Source organism: Panicum hallii, chromosome 4 (genome assembly GCF_002211085.1).
Source record: "Panicum hallii strain FIL2 chromosome 4, PHallii_v3.1, whole genome shotgun sequence".
NCBI classification, from domain to species: domain Eukaryota; kingdom Viridiplantae; phylum Streptophyta; class Magnoliopsida; order Poales; family Poaceae; genus Panicum; species Panicum hallii.
Genome location: NC_038045.1, coordinates 44,181,799 through 44,196,257, shown reverse-complemented (window position 1 = coordinate 44,196,257; position 14,459 = coordinate 44,181,799). Strand labels below are relative to the sequence as shown.

General features: G+C 42.6%; 1 non-coding gene across 1 annotated transcript; it reads left to right on the top strand.

Moving 5' to 3' along the window:
• The first annotated feature begins 9,681 nt into the window (after positions 1 to 9,681).
• LOC112891219 lies at positions 9,682 to 9,820 on the top strand. The gene has a single exon (XR_003228448.1). It is a non-coding gene; the product is annotated as a small nucleolar RNA Z247 (small nucleolar RNA).
• The last annotated feature ends 4,639 nt before the right edge of the window (positions 9,821 to 14,459 follow it).

Sequence of the window (14,459 nt, the reverse complement as noted above, 5' to 3'; positions counted from 1 at the left end):
AGATACGCAGCTCTCTTGCGTATTCCATAAAAGAAAATTATTCCCGACCAATAATATTAAGCTTTTGATGGGAGTAAAAAAATGTTCATTTGACAACTTCATGTGATGCAAATTTCATGTCGACGCCGAGTTGTAAGGGCGCGTCTACGCATTGCTGAAGGTTACCATAATTTTTGAGATTGCCTTAAGCTTGCGGGGGAATAGGCCGCGTGTGGAGCAGGCGGCAAGCAGAGTAGCACACAAGCAGGCGGCAAGCAGAGTAGCACGAGAGTGGGCCTAGGGTGCGTGTGCGGGCCGCGAGCAGGAGCATGCGAGTGGGCCGCTGACCCAATAATAGGATATTTCATTTTTCTTTACTGTTGAACACTGGAATATATTTATACAAATGAAAGACGGCTACATGCATCTGCTTGTAAAATTTTTTGTTTCATCTTCTTTTAATATTTGATATGTACAAATTAGTCTACAAAGTTAAAAAATAGTTCCCACACGAACATATTATTCAACATAGAGAAGAAACATGTTCATGTTGTGAACAAAGTTAGCATTGCAGGTGAACAATTTAGTCTACAAGACGAATAAATAATTTAATATTATAAATAAAAATAGTTTAAAAAAGTGAACAAAAGAGCACTACACATGAACAAATTGTTCTACATGTACATTTAATTTGCAAAGCAAATAAACAATTTAATATCACAAATAAATTATTCTACAAAATGAACAAAACAACTCCACACACAAAAAAAAATAATTCTATACGAAAAACAAACACTCGGAACAAATCATTCATACAACAGGACATAATATGTATACATAGCGAACAAATGTGTATGAAGAAAGAAAAACTAAAAGTAATGAGAGAAAAAATAATGTTCGCTAGTTGAAAGTGTTGTTGTGCGTCCCATAGTTCGGTATGAGATTCAGGAAACCACTGACCAATGTTGGCATCATCCCTTATTTCTGCTGAGTGCTGTGCATGCTCATGCAGATGTCCACTTCCTCCGGTCTTTTGAGTACCAATCGGTCTCTTGGAATATTAATGAGAAGAAATAAAAGCTGACTATTTGTTAGTGGACACTAAACAATCTACTCATATCTTTCAACACACTTGTTGATGGAGTTTTATGATATGTGTATCGATAACTGTTGAGAATGCTATATAGTTGATGGTGATCCATTGGATACGTTATATAGTAATCATGGTATCTCTAGGTGACGTGTAAGTTTCCTATAGTTCACTCCATTATATTGGAAACACTCTTCTAATAGTTAAAGACGGTGCATGACGGACACATTACGTCATACACATCTAGTCAACTCTTATTTTGTTTGTTGGACTTCCTTGCATTACATCAATCATATTGCTTGGCCTAAATGGGAGTTTCATGCTGTTTTACCCCACCACATATATAGTCCCTGTACTTGATCTGATGGCGCTGACTTTGCAAATATAAAGTCTGGACTGAGTTCGGGCTAGCGAATATCCAACAGTATAAACGAGCATTTAGACACTCATGAACCAACGACCTGCCTTCAAGGCGTGTGTGATGAGCAGGACAGACACACGATGTCGATAAATAAACCAAAGTATTAATGAAGTTCATGTGCTAATGATAGGTTTAATTAGTGTGGTGTGCTTAAATAGTAGGTGCCTCATCTGGAACTTCTGATGAGCACCATGTGGCACCGAGTAAAAGTGCATGTCAATACCGTTAATGGCAAGCTCTCCTACTTACATTATACCGTTAATTATACCATTAGTTAAGTACTCTCTTCGTCCCAAATTATAATTTATTTTGGCTTTTTTAGATGCATAGTTTTTGCTATATATCTACACATAGTGTATATCTAGGTGCATAGCAAACTATATGTATGTAGAAAAGCTAAAACAAATTGTAATTTGGGACGGAGCAGTATAGGATTACTCCACCTCTTCCGCAAAATAAAAAACTAAAATAAAAGTCATTTGCTCAGATAAACGTTCTTATTTGCATCTGGCTTGCATGTTTGTTCTTCACCAACATTATTGAGACCTTCTCCCAGTAATCGTATATGATACCATTATTATAATTCAACATGAAGGCTTTGGGCACACATAGAAAAAAATGATGCAGAAAAAACTTGTGTTATTAAACTTATGTCTACAATAATATGCTGTGCTTAAATCACAAAACTATGAAATTTGAAGACATGCTTCGATGGGTTTCTGTAACACCATTTTGCTCGCGTCCACAATTTGTACATGCTTACTTCACTAAGGAAAACAACTTAATTGAATATATAGGGTGTTTTTTCGAATTTACAGTTTCTTATAAATCACATCCATGAAAGGGAAAATAGATGTAAAATTCCCCAGAAATCGTGCAAAGGTTTATACATTGCCGCTTTAATTGGATGGATACCAGCATACTACTTTGACTAGTACAAATGGAACAAACAACAAAAAATTAGTGCTCCCTCTGTGTAAGAATGTATAAAGTGTTTTTTGTTTCATTTTAGGATAAGCATTTGACAAACAATTACTCTATTAGTATACTTTATGATAAAAATGATGTTGTTAGATTCGTATTCAAAATTACTAGTTTATGATAAAAGTTTATTTCACAAGATGACATATTATAGACCAAGCCAGTAAGGTAAAATTCTTATCCTAACAAAATAAAAACATCTTATATTTTAGGACTGAGGGAGTAATACATATACTATTTAACTACTATGTTTGTTTTGAGAAGTTTATTTGAAAAATTCAAGAACAATGGCCAAAATGGTAAATAAATGTGTCTATCCTATGCAATGAAATCGATGCTCTTTTGCAAATGGAGGGAGAGAATCTACAGGTAATAAGTTGACGAAGAACGAAGAACTCAATTCAACGGTTTCCTTGTGCTCTTGCTCCTCTCACTGAGATGCAGATGCCGGGATCTTCTCCAAGTATCAGTCAATCAGCCGCATTAATGACAGTGAAGAGGCATACGATGACTCTATTTGCTGGCCAGACAGGCGCATTAATTGGCGATGTGTTCATCATCAGAAAACTAATCAGGTGCCTGATCATCCCAGGGACAAGGCAGATACCAATGGTGTGGGGAACTGCCTACATATCTTAGCCAGTATCAAGCCACCAAGGGGAATCATCAGCACTAATTAACACCCGTCCTGAAGGGCATATCATTACCTTATCCCTGTAATTATCTATGTCATCCTTGCATGCTAATCTGCTCTGGACATTCCATGCCTGGCAGTGAAAGATCCAATAATTCAGCTAAACCGCACCGCCCCATGGCTAAGTATAGACTTCTGATGAATGAAGGAAATAAAGACCGCGTTTTTGCATTGCTAGCTGGAGCTAGCACATAGCTAGTGTACCAACTGCTTTCTTCCTGTTATCATAGAGATTACTTTTGTTGGAAAAGTTTGCATTTAGTTTTCATATATGATTATATAGGTATGACATCTCACATGCATGATAAAACTTTTTGTGAATCAAATAATAATAAAGAATACTGATGGTTAGAGTTGTGAGGCCAAGTATGGTGCCAACTGTAGCACCCACTATGCCAAATATACTTTTGTATGTGCATACTGCAAAAGGAATTAACCAGAATATGTGGCAAAATATCAGATGAAGCTTTTGGTTCTAAATGCAATTGGTAATTGCATGCTGAAATGAAGTACAAAAAGGATCCATGCATTTTGACCATTTTGCTACTTTTACCATATCAGGATGACTTCAACAATAAGATAATGACTGCCCAGTTATATATCTATAGGTCACCAGTTCTTTGAGAGTTCAAATGACTTGAGTGAAGATCATTAAACTATTAGATGATTTCATGAATAAAATGTGACATAGGTCAACACATAACAATCACTACTCTTTTACTGCAAGTAAATCAGGTTATTTATCAGTTTTATACTCTTTTTTTTTTGCGACGGTCGGTTTTATATATACTGTAGTGGTGGCTTCCGGTAAAAAGCACATGCCAACTTCACATACTGACATAAGTGTTTGATCCAACATTGGGTTGCTCTAGGGCTGGTAAAAAAATGTCAAGGCTCGTGAGTTGGCTCGGTTTTATTCATTTAAGTTTGCCTGAGTCAGTTTGGCTCAGGCTACCAAACAAATTAAACCAAGCTGAGCATATTATTTCAACATGCTTTTTAATGACTAGCTCCCGAGCTGTTTGATTACCTCATTAGACTCGATAAACATGAGAATACTGGTCTAAATATATTGTATACTGTTGTATCCTTACAAAATTTTGGCAAATATAGTGTCACACCCTAAAATATTTAATTTTATGATGTGAGTATCTTTTAGAATGTGTTTATCTATCAATAGGATTTTTCGAGAATTTTCAGAATTTTCTGACAATTATTCTCATTTATCCTAGAGCTAGATCCATTTTTTGAAAGGCTCTAAAATCTTTTTATGTCCCAAATATTTTATTTAGATTCCTCGTATCCCAAATTACCTCTAGAGTTTTCCTTTGAAATTTTAGGATTCTTCTGGATAAATTTTTCGTGGTTTAAAAATTTATCTAGACTTTTCTAGATTTATTTTAAGCTTAAAAATATGTTCTGGAAAATATTTCTATTTTAATATCAAATTCTCATCGTAGTCGGACCGATCCGTTATATCACCATTCTCCCTTTTTACTCTGTCATATCTAACACCCTATAATTTCCATTCGAGTTTCCCATTCTCTAATCTTTCTTCTCGATCAAACCTTACTCGAAACGGAACCGTAGCTTGATTTTAGCGTTCTTTTTGAATGTGCTCCGCTGTCATAACTACCAACGACTCGGCCTGATCCCTTCCTTCTCTTTTTCACGCTCTTGAATAACTCGTTCACGTTCAACTAGCACTGTCAGCTTGTTTTCATGTTTCGGCCCATAACCGAACTCGCTCGTCACTCAAGTATCGACGCGAGGTGGCTTCCTCCTTCCTTTACCTCTTCCTTTCTCTCTTTGCTCGCTAACTTGTGGGGCCCACTGTTCAGCCCAATCTCATTTCTCGGGTTTGCAATCTGGACTCAAAGACGAGTCCCAGCCCGATGCGCCACCTCGTCACTGCTTGTCAAACCCCAGGCTTCCGCGTCCCTATAAATCCTGCACTCAACCCTATTTCCGAATATCCTCCTACTCGTGCTCCCTCCTTCGCGCCGCATCGCATCTCACCCTCCTGCTTGCGAAGCCCTTGTCTCCACGTCTCTCCCCTGCATCACCATCCCGCTTCTGCATCGCCGGCCCTAGGCCTCCACCACGAACCCCCTTCCCCGGTGCACCCTACCTGCCCTGTCGCCAGACCCCCCGGCGCCGCCCCCCTGCAGGTCTCCCCGTTGCCCTGCTGCTCGCGAAGCAGCGCCCCTGCCACTGCACGCTCCCGCCGTGCATCATCCCCACACCTTCTTCCCCCACTGTAGCTGCGCCCTGCCTTGCCCCCTGTAGCACCCGTGCGCCACCACCAGAGCACCACCGCCAGCCCGTCATTCTGCTGCCGCGCCGCCCCTTTGCCGTGCACCGTCACCAGGAGTGCCCCGCCCACAGGTCCTATGCTGTCGTGCGTCACCCCCCTGCAGCCGCGCCAGCCCTTCCCCTGGCCCTACGCGCGATGGCCCTACCCTCTCCTGCAGCGCCATCGCCCTCCCCCGCGTGCCCCTGCGTTGCACGCCAGTCCCCCTGCATCACTGCTGCCAGCTCGAGTCTGTGCGCCACCAGGAGCGCCGCCTCCCCTCGTGCCCCTGCCCTACAGCTGCGCCCTTCCCCCCTGCGCCGCGCCCTTCCCCCTGGGCGCCTCCTCCTGCACCGCCCCTGATGCCCAGCGCCACCGCCATGAACAGAGGTGCCGCCGCCCAGGAACAGACCGCCGCCACCCTCTTCTCCGGCGAAATTCAACCACCACGATGCATCCCCGCGGTAAGTAAGGTATGGAATCCAATCCCCTCATCGTCCTCTTTCATTTGCCCCGCTCCTCATGATCTCCTGTGCCCTAGAACGATGGGGATTTGAAAAACAGCAGCCGCCGGCCACCATGGCTGTGCTGTGGAGCTTTTGCAATTTAGCCCCCAGAGAAATCTATAGTTATCGTGTATTTTTCTGTCTTGTGAAATTTGCAGAAAACCCTCTGGATTTATTACATCTTTTCAATCCAGCCTCACCCATGATCTTTTTCAGAGCTAACCCTAAAATTTTCCTAAATTGTGAGCACTATTTCCTGTGTCTTGTAATTCTTTGCTGCTAGCCACTAAAATCTATAGTTAATTATGTATAGGTCCCTGCAACCTTGTTTCATGCATAGTTTCCGCGTTTTAGATCCGTTTCGATACGTTCTTTTTGCGTTAGTCTTCTAAAACCCTAAGCTTTGTTTAGTACTGTTGTTGTACCATAGTTCCTATTTTTAAAATTAAATATCAATTTAATTTGAATAATATCCTCTCATCTAGTTTTCCTAAATAAAATCCAATTAAGTCTTTACTCCGATTTTCTTAATTAATGTTAATTTGATTAATATCAACTTAAATATATTTTAGTTATAGTTTGTTTAGTTCAACACGAACCAATAAAGTTTGACATTTAGATGTTCTCACAAGTTTTTTCTAATTAATTGTTTAATTAGAATAATTTGTACATAGACAATTATATATAAAATTTGACTAAGTTGTACCTCGTCTTTATAAATGCAAGTATAATATGAGTTAATTATAATTAGGGATATTCTCTTTTGAATATCTTTTACATTAGTTTTCTAAATTAAAATAAATTAAAGCCTATAGTTCTTTTGTTTCTTTTATAACACAAATTTTCCGATAATTGTTTCTTTTCAACCCTAGCTCCGTTTTTCGTGTTTCTTGCGCTGTCGTGACCATAGCAACGAGTCCTATCCTTTTGTACGCTCCTTTAAAGCTTTTCTATTGTTTGGTGTATCTGCTCTTAGTTGTTCTTGTTTGTTTGCTTGCTTGTATGCTTGGGTCCGATGCTTGTGTGACGTTAGAAGGAGCGCGATCCAAGAGTTTTGAAGATTTAGAGTTTCAAGAACAAGAGTTGAAAACTCTGAGTAGCTATTCTCTAAAAGAAAGGCAAGTATTTCCTTGATCATTCTTTTATCCTAATAATCATAATAAATATAACTTTTATATGCATGCATGTGTCCTAATTTTGATGGATTCTAATTAAGGATATGCCTAGTCTTTATGATAATTCCTTGTCAACCTGGATTTTATCTTTCTTGTTGGGTAGCTTCTGCTTAGTTGCTATAACTAGTTTCGGTTTGGAAATAATATATAACCATGATGACAATAATGATGATGCTACACCTGTTCTATCCATGTTCACGCGCTATGCGTTTTTAATACAAGATCATATGTTTAATCGGAATATGGAGAACCACCCAGGAAAACCGTGCAACCACAATACTATATGGCTCTAGTCTTGACTAATTAATTAGAAACTTTAGCTTATGATAATCTTACTGAAATGGTAAGAGGGGTTGCATCGTCGGGGTATAGCTCGGTCCTCTTGAGGCTTTATGATATATGGTCCTTGGCTAAGGCACTACCACATTAGGGAGGGTTATGACCGTTTTGACTTGAAACTTTAGCGGATTGTCATAAGTTAGAGAATCTTTGTAAAGGCCACGTAGTGAATCTCTTGCCACTCACCTCAAAAGTGTTTAAGAGGCTAGCTACCTCGGGAAAATTAGGGGACACGAATTGTGGGTAAAGTGTACAACTTCTGCAGAGTAAAAACTGATATATCAGCCGTGCTCACGGTTAAGAGCGGTTTGGACCCTCGTATGATAATTCAACTTGAAGATGAATTAAATCGTGGACCATATTTATGGTTGTGGTTATGCTTCTGCTGTATCTCTGGATTTTGGTATGAACTTATACCTTAGTAATCAGGTGCTAATAAAACTTGACCAACTAAAATTGCTTATCGTAGTAAGCTAGTCAGACTTTCCATATTTTTGGCCTTCATGTCATATAATTCCTAACACTTGCTGAGTACCAATCATAAGTGTACTCAAGCATGTTATAATTGCTGCTCAAAGAAGAAAGTGATGTGAAGTCTTTTGAAGATGATGCTGAGTTCTAGGCCTACGCGACCCCCGGTCGATTGCCTGTGAAGTTTGAAGTCTTCGTTTCAAGGATAAGCTGTATAACTCTGATAATCTTTATAGTCTTTTAATTCTATTTTCGTGATACTGTTGCTGATTATTCACTGATGAAGTCACTAACGTGATCCCAGCATACATATACTTATGCATTCGGTTTTGTCCTTAAAACCGGGTGTGACAAATAGACTTGTAGTGTCCAATTTTGTATTTTTAATCATGCTTAAACTACGATATATACCGCTTATTATCCTAAATGGCCATTTTCACGATGGAAAATAATTCTTATTATCATCTAATGTAAATATTATGGGAACGTGGTTGCTAATCCAGCATACCATAGGTACGTGTTTATATAGGGGCCAAAACCGACCTCAAGAGATTACAAGCTATCATTGTTGTAATCTGGTTTGGTTGTGTGTTGTATACATGTAAGATTCTATTCAAGCAGATATCCAACAACGTGTGTACCAATTACAAGAGATCAAACATATTTCTAACAGCCTCCCTCAATCTGAAGCTTCTTCTTTCTTCTGAAGATTTAGATTGCCAACAAAGTCTTCAAACGTTCGCACTGGCAAGGCCTTGGTAAATCCATCTGCTAGCTGATCATTGGAAGTTATAAGCTGAACTTGTAATTGCTTGCGAGTCACTCTCTCTCACACAAAATGAAAGTCAATTTCAATATGCTTAGCCCGTGCATGAAAAACCGATTTGCAGAGAGGTAAGTGGCTCCTAAATTATCACACCATAGGCATGGAGTTGAATGAGTTTTGACTCCAAGTTCAGCCAATAGAGACTCTAACCAAATGACTTCAGCCGTTGCATTAGCCATAGCTTTATATTCCACTTCTGTACTTGACCGAGATACTGCTGCTTGTTTCCTAGCACTCCACGAGACAAGGTTTGCACCATAGAATACGGCAAAACCACCAGTTGAGCGCCGGTCATCAACACTGCTAGCCCAATCAGCATCTGAAAACGCACTGATCTGAGTAGATGATGATTTCTGAATCTTCAGACCCAACTCAGCAGAGTACTTGATATACCTTAGTATCCTTTTCACAGCCGTCCAATGTAGACTTGTTGGGGAGTGCAAGAATCGGCATACTTTGTTTATCGAGTAAGCAATATCAGGCCTCGTCAGAGAGAATTTTCTTCTCTGGAAGGCACGGTTCCTTCCAGCTGTGCATGGTGACCAACTTATGGGATACCTTGATGGAACTTCCCCTGAGCTTGCCAAGACTCTAGAAGTTGCAAAGGCCAACAACAAGAAGGAAGTTGTTCCCAACCCAGACCATACCTCATGGGTGGCCAAAGATCAGCAATTGCTGAGTTACCTACTGAACTCGCTCACCAAACATGCCCTTGCCCAGGTGACATCTGTGAAGACCTCGGCAGAAGAATGGGAGGCGTTGGAAACAAGATTTGCGGCGCACTCCATAGCTCGCATGACCAATCTACGCATGCAGCTCACCAACACCAAGAAAGGTAACATGATCAGCACTGCCTACTTCAACTAGATGACAACAATTCGTGATGAACTTGCTGCTGTTGGAAAAGAGGTAGAAGAAGATGAGATGGTTTCCAATATTCTTAATGGTCTTGACTATGAATACAATGCTTTTGTTTCATCTGTGCTTGGTCGGGCGGAACCAATCTCGTTGAGTGATTTGTTTTCCCAATTGATGGCCTATGACCTTCGTCTTGAGATGTATCAAGGTGATGGACACTATCAGTCCTTGGCTAACATGGCAGAACGCGGTCGTGGAGGATACCGCGGTCGTGGCAGCAACCGTGGACGCAACAAAGGAGGCCAAGGTCCAAATCGCAGCAGCAATAGTGCAGGAACAAGTGCACCTAAACAAGGTGGACCGAACAACAAACCAAAGTGCCAGATCTGCAAGAAGGTTGGACATGAAGCCCCTAGCTGTTGGTATCGCTATGACTATGATGAAGAACAATAGAACAACAAGACAGCAGCAGCAATGTCGACCGGGTACGGCCATGACACAAATTGGTACATGGACTGCGGTTCCACAGATCATGTTATTGGAGAACTTGAGAAGCTTTGGGTCCGAGACAAGTATAATGGAGGGGATCAAGTCCACACCGCCAATGGATCAGGTATGAAGATTAGTAATATTGGGCATACAACTTTACATACCCGTGACAAAAGATTGCATCTAAATAATATTCTTCATGTTCCCAGTGCCACTAAGAATCTTGTCTCTGTTCATAAGCTAGCCTGTGACAATAATGCTTTCCTTGAATTCTATCCTAACTCTTTCTTTATCAAGGACCAGCAAACGAAGAAAATCCTTCATCAAGGTAGATGCAAAAGGCGGTCTCTACCCCCTATCTTCATCCTCGTCAGGAGAGAGTCCAAGCAAACAAGTGTTTGTCGTCAATAAGCCGTCCACATCCAAGTGGCACAGTCGTCTAGGTCATCCAGTGTCTTCCATTGTTGAGAAAGTTCTTAGTTTCAATAAGTTGCCGTGTGATAATAGTCAAGAGTCAGAAACAGTTTGTGATTCATGCCAATTGGCTAAAAGCCACCAGCTTCCGTGCTCTAATACACATACTGCTTCAATTGCTCCTCTTGATCTAATTTTTTCTGATGTCTGGCGACCTACTCCTACTTCGGCTGGTAGACATACCTATTATGTGAGCTTCACAGATGATTTTAGCAAGAATACTTGGATCTATCTCCTGTGAAAAAAATCTAATGTCTTCCACGTTTTCAAGGACTTTCAGATTCTAGTCGAAAGAAAGTTCAACAAGAAAATTATCTCTATCCAATCTGATTGGGGAGGCGAATACGAAAAGTTGAACTCGTTTTTCCAACGTATAGGCATTACCCATCGGATCTCCTGTCCTCATGCTCACCAACAAAATGGTGCAGCCGAAAGAAAACATAGGCATATTGTTGAGGTTGGGTTAGCTCTGTTAGCAAGATCATCCATGCTACTCAAGTATTGGGATCAAGCTTTCCTGACGGCTACCTGTCTCATTAATCTTTTGCCTAGCAAGGTAATATGCTATGATACTCCTATTCAGCGCCTTCTCCATGAAATACCCGATTACAGCTCCTTGCGCATCTTTGGGTGTGCATGTTGGCCAAACTTGAGGCCATATAACTCTCGCAAACTTGCTTTCCGATCTATTCGATGTGTGTTTCTTGGCTATAGCTCCCTACATAAAGGATTCAAATGTCTTGACATATCCACCGGTCGTATATACATCTCAAGAGATGTTGTTTTCGATGAAAACTGTTTTCCCTTTGCTGATCTCCATCCTAATGCTGGAGCACAATTGAGACAAGAAATTCTTCTTCTTCCAAGCCATCTGTGCAATCCAAGGGATGTGAGGTGTCATGTTCCACATATTACTAACCCCACTAATGATCCTGGTGATAGCAATGATGTGCAAGAATTTGATGCAACAGATTTGGAGCACAATAGCAAAAGATATCATTGCATGGTTGTATCTCCCGCTGCAGAAGATCCGGGTGCAGGATCCCATGGTGATACTGTCGGGTTTTATCCGGCTGCCCACCGAGGGGTATACCCAAGGTGGTAGGTTTTGAGTTGGGATGCGCCGAGATCAGGAACTCGAAGGTGCAGACAACACAAGATTTAGACAGGTTCAGGCCGCAATATGCGTAATGCCCTACGTCCTGTATGATGGTTTGTATTGCCTTGATGTTGATCTGGTGATCTCCTGTTCCGAGAGGGGTCCCTGCCCGCTCTTATATATCGGGGGGATAGGATTACATGAATCCTAGCCTAATACTAGCTCAGGAATCGTACTCAAGTACAACTCGAGTAGTTTCCTTCTGTATCGACTAGTTCTACTCCGCATGCGGGTAGAATACAACATAAACAAGGTACAGGACACGTCCTATCCCCTAGCCCAATACGGACTCCTTGATGTACACAGCCCCGTGGCCCCGGGTCTGACAAGCCCCCGAGCTCTTAGTAGCTGAGTACTGCAGGCTCTTCGAGTACTTTCGAAATAGTCTTCGACTTCTTTCGAAGCTCCGCCTTGAAATTTCTCTTCGAGTACTCTTCTGACTGCATCGAAGCTATGAGGTGCTCATGCCCCGAATTCTTTCTTTTGTATGGGGTGCGATGAATAATCGCACTCCATATGGAGTAGCCCCCGAGCCTTAGGTTGAATCAAAGAATCAAGCTGAATGTCAAACTAGTCTTGAATCTTTTCTTCTTATCCTTCGAGTACTTTCGAAAAATAAGTAGTCGATGCCACGTGTCTCACAGCCCCCGAGCCTTGAATCCAAATGTTTTGGAAAAAAGGATCCCAAAGGTCGTGGCAAAAATGCTCCCTTTTGATAAAATATATTCTAAGAGGAGGTAATTGGCAGAAATTGAACTCGAAACTCAAAAAACCTCTTTTTTCGGGACAATTAACTCTGAAAAAATGGTTAGTCAAGTAACGGCCCAAAAAATCCACCAAAAACTGCCCATGTCCAATTAGTCCCCTTGCGCGACGCTTCACCTTTCACACAGTAAACCACTGCCTGAGCGCTGGTTATTTAACCCCGCAACCAGTTAGGGTTTTTCCTGTGCCTTCAGATCTAACGCCGCCACCAGAGAAAAAACAAAACCCCAATTGGAGCTTATCCTGCCATCACCCTCCCGCCGCCCTGCGTAGTCGAAAATCTCCGAGCCCGCCACCATAGCCCCCGAGCGTTGTGCGAACAACTCGTGGCATAACAGATTTGAAATGGCGCCGAAGAAGACCGACCAGAAGGACTTGAAAGAAGCGCAAGCAGCAACGAGCGAGTGATCAATTAGTAAGTGTTCTCGCCATAATCTAGCAAATTTGGTGTTGGGAGGTCTGCTTCAGGAGAGAGATCTCATCAATTGGCGCCTTCCCTTTCGTGATCCATTCCCCATGGAAAGCGTCGACGAGATCGTTTCCTTCTGCTCTTTTTCTGAACGGGGATTTGCCCTCCCCACTTGTTCGTTCTTCCATGGCCTTCTCTACTTCTACGGGATTGAGCTGCAACACCTCAACCCCAACTCGATCTGCCATATCTCTATTTTCATCCACTTCTGTGAAGCCTTCCTCGGAATTGAGCCCTATTGGGCTCTTTTCCGCTATCTTTTCCGCGTGAAGCCCCAGCCCACCTCAAAAAATCCTTCTGCGATAGGAGGCGCTGGTATCCAGCTTAGGCAACACGCTAGTGAAAAATACATATCTTACAAGTTTCCTTCCAATATCCCCAGGTGGAAACAGCAATGGTTCTACATTGCGAACCACGCCCCCCAACTCCCTGTGCGGTCAGGCAGGCCTCCTGTTCAGCGCGGCGAATGGACATTGGAGCCCGGTGAAGCCGAGATGGACCAAGTAAAAGAGCTGCTTGAGTTGATTGCCGCACACAAAGAGATGGGGGTAACCGGGGCATCTGTGATGTTATCATTCTTCAAACGCCGAATTCAACCCATCTAACAGCGCCATACCTTAGGATTCGAGTACATGGGTACTGAAGACCCATCCCGTATGTGCGCAGAAGAGCTTGGAGATGATGCTGCGCTTGTTCGCGTCAAGCGAATTCTGCTGGATGTGGATGCCGTCCCTTATGTTCCAGCGGGATTCACAGCCCAGAATCGACCACTGTCGGTGAGTGTTCGACTTCTCGACTTCTCCTCTGATCTAAAGAGTTAAGACTAACTGATTATCTTAACATAGGATTCAACGGCGTTGTATCGGAGTTACCCGCCGCAACCCGATCTGCCTCGACCCTATCACACATTGCCCAGCGCTGCAGCCAAGGCACAGACAGAAAGAATTGCTAGCAGCGAGTCAGCCGCGGGCAGCCGGGCAACCGGGGAGAGGGTGCAAGCAAACAACTCCTCCGGATCATCCGTGGAATTATCTGATGATGCACCTCTAAATCCCCGGCGGCGCCGGGAAATGCGGAAACGCAAAGCCAGCGCTGCTGACCCCGCCGGGTAAGTGTTTGTCAAACCATAAAGGTGTCGAGTTGTTTTGCTGAATACTGATAACAACTTTGTTTTGCAGTCCGTCGTCTTCTTTGCCCAGCCCCCAGCGCCAAAGGGTAGCCGAAGTGCCCCCCACCGGGAAAGATGCATCAGAAGCCAGACCCATAGAAGTCGATAGGGCGGACCCGTCACCTTCTCTTGCAGATGATGTGACGATCGCTGTGGCGGGCACCGTATCGGGGTAGCTCACGCCCTCGACTGAAACAGCTCCACCGCCAACAGTAGGTGCTGCGGCCATCGCCACGCCAGTGCTGCCAGCCCCCTCGTCTTGTACACCTACTCCGCCGGCCACGAGTACTGTGGTGAGGAAG